This window comes from Gossypium hirsutum, chromosome A13 (genome assembly GCF_007990345.1).
Source record: "Gossypium hirsutum isolate 1008001.06 chromosome A13, Gossypium_hirsutum_v2.1, whole genome shotgun sequence".
NCBI lineage: Eukaryota > Viridiplantae > Streptophyta > Magnoliopsida > Malvales > Malvaceae > Gossypium > Gossypium hirsutum.
Genome location: NC_053436.1, coordinates 1538484 through 1544483, shown reverse-complemented (window position 1 = coordinate 1544483; position 6000 = coordinate 1538484).

Below are 6000 nucleotides of genomic sequence, written 5' to 3'. Positions count from 1 at the left end.
GGGGTTCTATATATAACAAACCAAACCCCCTCCATTTCTATCTTTTCCTAATGTGGGATATTGCCAATATTCAACAACAATTTGAATCATTTGCAAACAGACGGTCATATCGTGATGTCGAACACTTATCTCACGACGAGACCAAGTTAGTATGTTGCTTCGCGACAAGGAACCCCCAAAGTCACGACATCAACTCGATATTTTGAGATATTGCAATTTGGTCCTAATTTAACCTCAGGTAGCAAAATAGCTTCTGTAAGCTCGTATAAGACTTGGAAATGATGGAAAATCATATTGAAATTTAATAATATTTTAATAGCATATATAAAAGGGTAAATTGAATTGTTATTTCTCTAACAACATGTGTGGCATCCCATAGTTTGGACCCAGCAATCGGATCAGGTATAAGGTGTTACAGTTTTTGTGAGAGAGTGAAAAAGCTGTATTTTAAATATTTTTAGAGTGTTTAGTGCCCAAGTTCTTAATGGGAGGATTTGGAGGTGAAAGTTTTAGTCTTTAGGTACAAGGTAAGGTATTTATACTTGGAGAGCGATATAGTGTGAGTCACTTGTTGTATTGTTGACTAAGGATAGTAAAATTTCTCACTGAGCTAGGATCCGTAAACGTAGGGAAACCAATTTGCATAAAGAAATCCTTGGTGTTTTGTTATTTTGTTTGCACAGTTTCACAGTATTAAACCATCGTGGTCACTGTAGTCTAGCACTTCCATTGCACTTGTGTTAATCAAATAAACAGCTTAAGGTAGCAACAAGAGGGACTATTTGGACATATATAATTTGGACTAAATAACATGTAATTGAGTTTTGACTCTTAATCTGTTAATTACATTATTAGTTAGACATGGAGTCAAGCCACTAAAAGTACCATGACTGAACTTCCAATTATATACCATAAAGAAAACTATATTTGAAAGCTTTAATCCAATGACATTGTCATAGGCTTGTTACCCTTATAAGATATATGTAATCATTCAAAGTTATATCCACTCACTTAGTTTAATCACTTTTATCTCTAAGTTTAATTGTATCTTCAATGATGAAAATTAACATTACTTATACCAATAATGGCTAAATCATTTGTCCTAAACAAATGGTTCATGACCATTTTCCATTTTCATAACCCATACAATCTCTTTGAGAAGATATTATTAACTCTTTATTTGAGCTTTAATTCCACTGATCACTAAGCATTTTACCAGTCCTTCGATCTTTCTAATTCATTGGTCTTACATAAAGCTTTTTGAATACACAAAAAGCTTTTGATTCTCCTTCAAACATTCAACCCAAGTAAAACGTGAGAAATCATCAACACAAACAAAAACATGCCTTTTAATACCAAGGCTCTATGTTTGCATAGGTTTCACAAGATTCATATGAAATAGCTCCAAAGGACTTTCTTTATTAATATGTGCCATCATCTTGTGAAAAATTCAACGTTGTTTGTTTATCAAATAGTCCTAAAGTTTTAGGCACAGTTCCATAAAATATTGTTAATCCCCAAAATGCAATATATCTAACCATCCTCTTAAGGCTTTTGTAATTGACATGTCATAGTCATTGATACAATATTTCAAGATCATTAAGAGTATCTCATTGATATAATATTTCAAGATCATTAAGAGTATCTTTGTGAAACTTGATCATGTTAATAAGTTTGTATTAGTTATCGAATGTTCTAGTACTTTACATGATATGTTTATTGGATTGATCCAAAACTTAAAATACCTCTTTAAAAAACTTTACATGCAAACCTTGATCACACAATTGACTAATACTAATCAAGTTTATCTTTACACCTTCTACAAGGAAATTTGTTTTTTCAATTTAAGGAGTCTTCAATATTGAGGATGCCTTTTTCAAGAAATTTTTTTCTTTTTTATATCATCGAATATGACCCTACCTTTATTTCTTCTATGGAAATCTTTTAGAATCTTTCGAGTAGATTTATTCTGGAACATCCACTATCAAAAGACCACACATTGTCAATAGTGGACTTTAGAGAAGAATGTGCAACTAGTGAAACATTTCTGATCTTTATTTACCAAACATGATTTCATTGATATGTCCTCCTTGTTGGTTGCTTTCTTGAAATAGCTTGAGAAACATTGTAACCCCATCTAAAATTATTGAGGAACTTGTAGCATTTTAGTCTAATATGACCAACAATAATAACACATTGTTCTACCTTCTTTTGATGATGATATATATGAGAAACTAATATTCAATTTCTCATAACTCGACCGATCCAAGGATTATTATTGTTATTTTATAAAAATTAATTATTTTTCGACAAGAATTTTATCGAAACTATATGATTTTAAGTAAAAAGGGTATGTGAAAATGCGTAAATTTTTGTGTTTCCCCCCAAAATTAATTCATTTCTCGTCCCGAGTAATGCACAAATTTGAAAAGAATTTCTCGGAAACACCTTTGAAAAATTCCTTCAGGACGACATTTTTCCCAGAATTATGAATTTAATATACTTATGCTCAAAAATAGAAATTTGATAGTTATGGTTACTTAAGTATACATATCGTTCAAAATAATCTCAATCATTCTTATGATAGCCAAAAATTAGACTAAATGTTTCCTAATAAAGTCATGTTAACCCTTACCAATTTAATTTTATTCTCTTATTCAAGATTAAGCTGCAATCATTAAGTTTAACTTATGCCTTCATATGTTGAACGTAGCAATTTCTCTCCACTAATGTAGGTAGCATTGGAACTTGAACCAATAGGTCTTTAACAAGGTTGTAACGTGGCTGGGCTTAGGGGTAGGTATAAGATAGATAATTTTAGACTAAAAACCCTAGACTCAGCTTGCATCGAGCCTTCAAAATAATTACCTTCAATACATCAATTTTCTTTGCTTTCACATTCTCTTTTGTACATCTTATTTTAAGAACTCTTGTTTTTTTTTAACACGAGCATTTTGCTGAATGTACTACAATTTTAGAGCATTTGATACTTCTTTTCAACTCCTCTAAACTTATTTTCAAAGAATATTCTGAATAGTACTGAGTCTAATGTTTGGGACAATTTTAAGATAGTTAAGAGAGAAGTGATGGCTAAATTTGTAAGGGTTCAAATAAAAATTAGGCCATATAGTCTCAAAGTTGGGTTTCAAAGGATAAAAATTTGAAACTTAGTGTTGCAATCTCTTAGTGAGCTCTTTTAGACACTCAACTTTTCCTACTAAATGTTTCGATTAACTCGTCGAGAGTAAAATAATATCTTTAAAGGTTTTATAACAAGTTCCTAGTTGAACAAATAGTGCTCTCTCACGATACATAATATTAAAGATGAAAGCTCCTTAAATGCTGTCTTCAATAGAGCTCTAATAGATTATCCTCTTACAAATAAAAAATTAAATTTACTTAAATCATCCCTTGCATTTAGAGGTGCCTATAGGTCGGGTTGGGCTGGGTTTGGGTCGTGTCTAAGCATGATATTAACTTACTTTATACTTGCTCAAACTCTACCTGGCCCGAAATCTGGGCCTAAAATTTTGCCCAAACCCACACATATTTTGCAAAAGACTAACCTAAGCCCTTTTAAGTCCGGTCATATTATTTTTTAAATTTTTTAAATTATTTATTTTATTTTATTTATATTTAATAATTTTATACATTTTTTATTTATTGAAATTTTTTATATAGTCATATTAACCTTATTTTAATGTTTACATTAGAGTAGTATTATATATTTAGTATATGTTTATTTTTTTAATGTGTTATAAATTACATAATGTATAAAAATAACATAATATAAAGTATTATAAACTTAAAACAAGTCGGGTCAAGCTCGAGCCTAGAATATTCAAATCCGAACCTAATACATATTTTAAACGGGCCTAATTTTTTTTGTCCAAGCTTATTTTTCAGGTTTAATATTTTTACTCATACCCTCTTAAATTTCAGACAAACTTTCGAACTTAGACAAATAACCCACCAATGAACAGTTGTACTTGCATTACATCCTTGAAATCCTTCCATCTTAATTACTTTCTTTTATAACAGAAGAGTTAAATCCCACATATCTTGAACTCTCTATTAAAGAAAAAAAATCAAATTTGTTGCCACTCAAAGATATAAATAAATCAAAGATAAACACAAATCAATAATGTCAACATAGACATGACACTTAATGATACTAATGTTATTCGAAATGTTGGAGTGCAACAACAGTTGATCCTAATAAGAGTACTCCACATTGGATGACAAAGTAATTACCAACTTTTAACGTGGCAATTGAGTGCCATTAAAAGTAGATTAAGATATAGAAAAGGAGATCTATAAACTAGGTTATGAGTCACCTGGTCGATTAGGTTTGGTTTGCATGTGTCGGTTTGTGAAAAAGGTTCTGTAAAATTAGATTCATCATTGGATCTTTTTTTGTTTAAAGAAGTACATTTTTTATTTTACTTTCGCCATTCCATCGATTAAGATTTTTTTTCAATGTATATTCCATCCATAAACAAATATTGTTAGTTGCATTATTCATCTATTCTTTTAAAAATGTAATTCGAAATGGTATATTTAGTTTTAAATTTTTATTTCTGGTCGGAAACATCAAGGGTGAAATTAAAAATTGTTTTAAAAAATTAAAAATTTAAAAATATAATTTTACCATTATATTAAATTATAATGTTATTAAAATACAATTTATTTTTATTTTAAATCATATTACAAAGATTCACAATTTATACCATATGAAAAAATAATTACAACATGAGACAAAATAATAAAAATATAATATAATTTCGGAACATATAACATTAATTATTGATATATCAAAATGATAATAATTTGTAATAATATAAAATAAAATAATAAAAATTTAATGAAAGTTGCAAAGTGAATAAATATGAAAATAAAAAATTATATGTGATCTAAAAGTTATAATAAATGGAAATTACGGTAAATACTTTTAAAATATTTTAATATTATGGGCGTAGTTAAAGGTTGGTAGGGGATTTGATCTTTCTAAAATGAATTTTATTTTATTTAGGCTTTTTAAAATTTTTAAAATTTTAAATTAGTAAAAGTAAAATTATACCTTAGCCTTACTAAAATGATAAAAAATTGATTTAATCTTTTAAAAATTATAAAGATATAAGATATTAAAATAGTGAAATTACATTTTTTACTATTGTAAAAATTATAATTTAATTTCTACCTCTAAAATAATTTTCTGACTTTGTCCTGTTCAACATTTTATAAATATTATATATATATATTAGAGTAAGGATAAGTGTCACGTTATTAATATGCTGTGGATATATTTTGCAGTTTTCAACAGTTGTTATGGGTTGAGGACACTATTATTTTGATATATTTATGAATTATAGATTTGTACGTATGAATGAAATTTAATTAAGTTTTTGTTTAAATATTTTTAAAACAAAATCTTTGGGTTATTGAATGAGTTCGATATTATGAATGTATGCAAGTTTAATTTTAAAAATTAATTTATTTAAAGTAATTAATTTTAAATATTAGATTAGATTAGATCAAGTAATTAGATCTTTTAGATTGTGGAAAACAGATTGATATAGTGTTGAAGACATGTCTCTAACAATTCACTTTACGTTGGTCTTTATTAGTATATAATATTTTGTTATTTTAACTATGTTTAATAGAAATTAGATCGTTAGCAAGTCTCGAAAAGTCTTATATATTTGAGATTTGTATGGGTTTTGTACTAAGGGATTAAAAGCACTTATTTGTTCGTTGTGGAATGTATTTTCAGAGTGTAATTAAAAGAATAAACAAGTTTGTTTATTGCCTAAATTCTCAGGGAAAAAAATTTAGAGATGAGTGATCTAGGGTTTTAAATACAAAAAAGTGAGATTGCTATATCAAGAGTATGATAAAACATGAATCACTTGTTGTATTAAGAATTAAAGCTATTGGATTTACTCATTAAGTTAGACTCCAGAAAATCAAACTATGTAAATAATGTTTTATGTCATTATT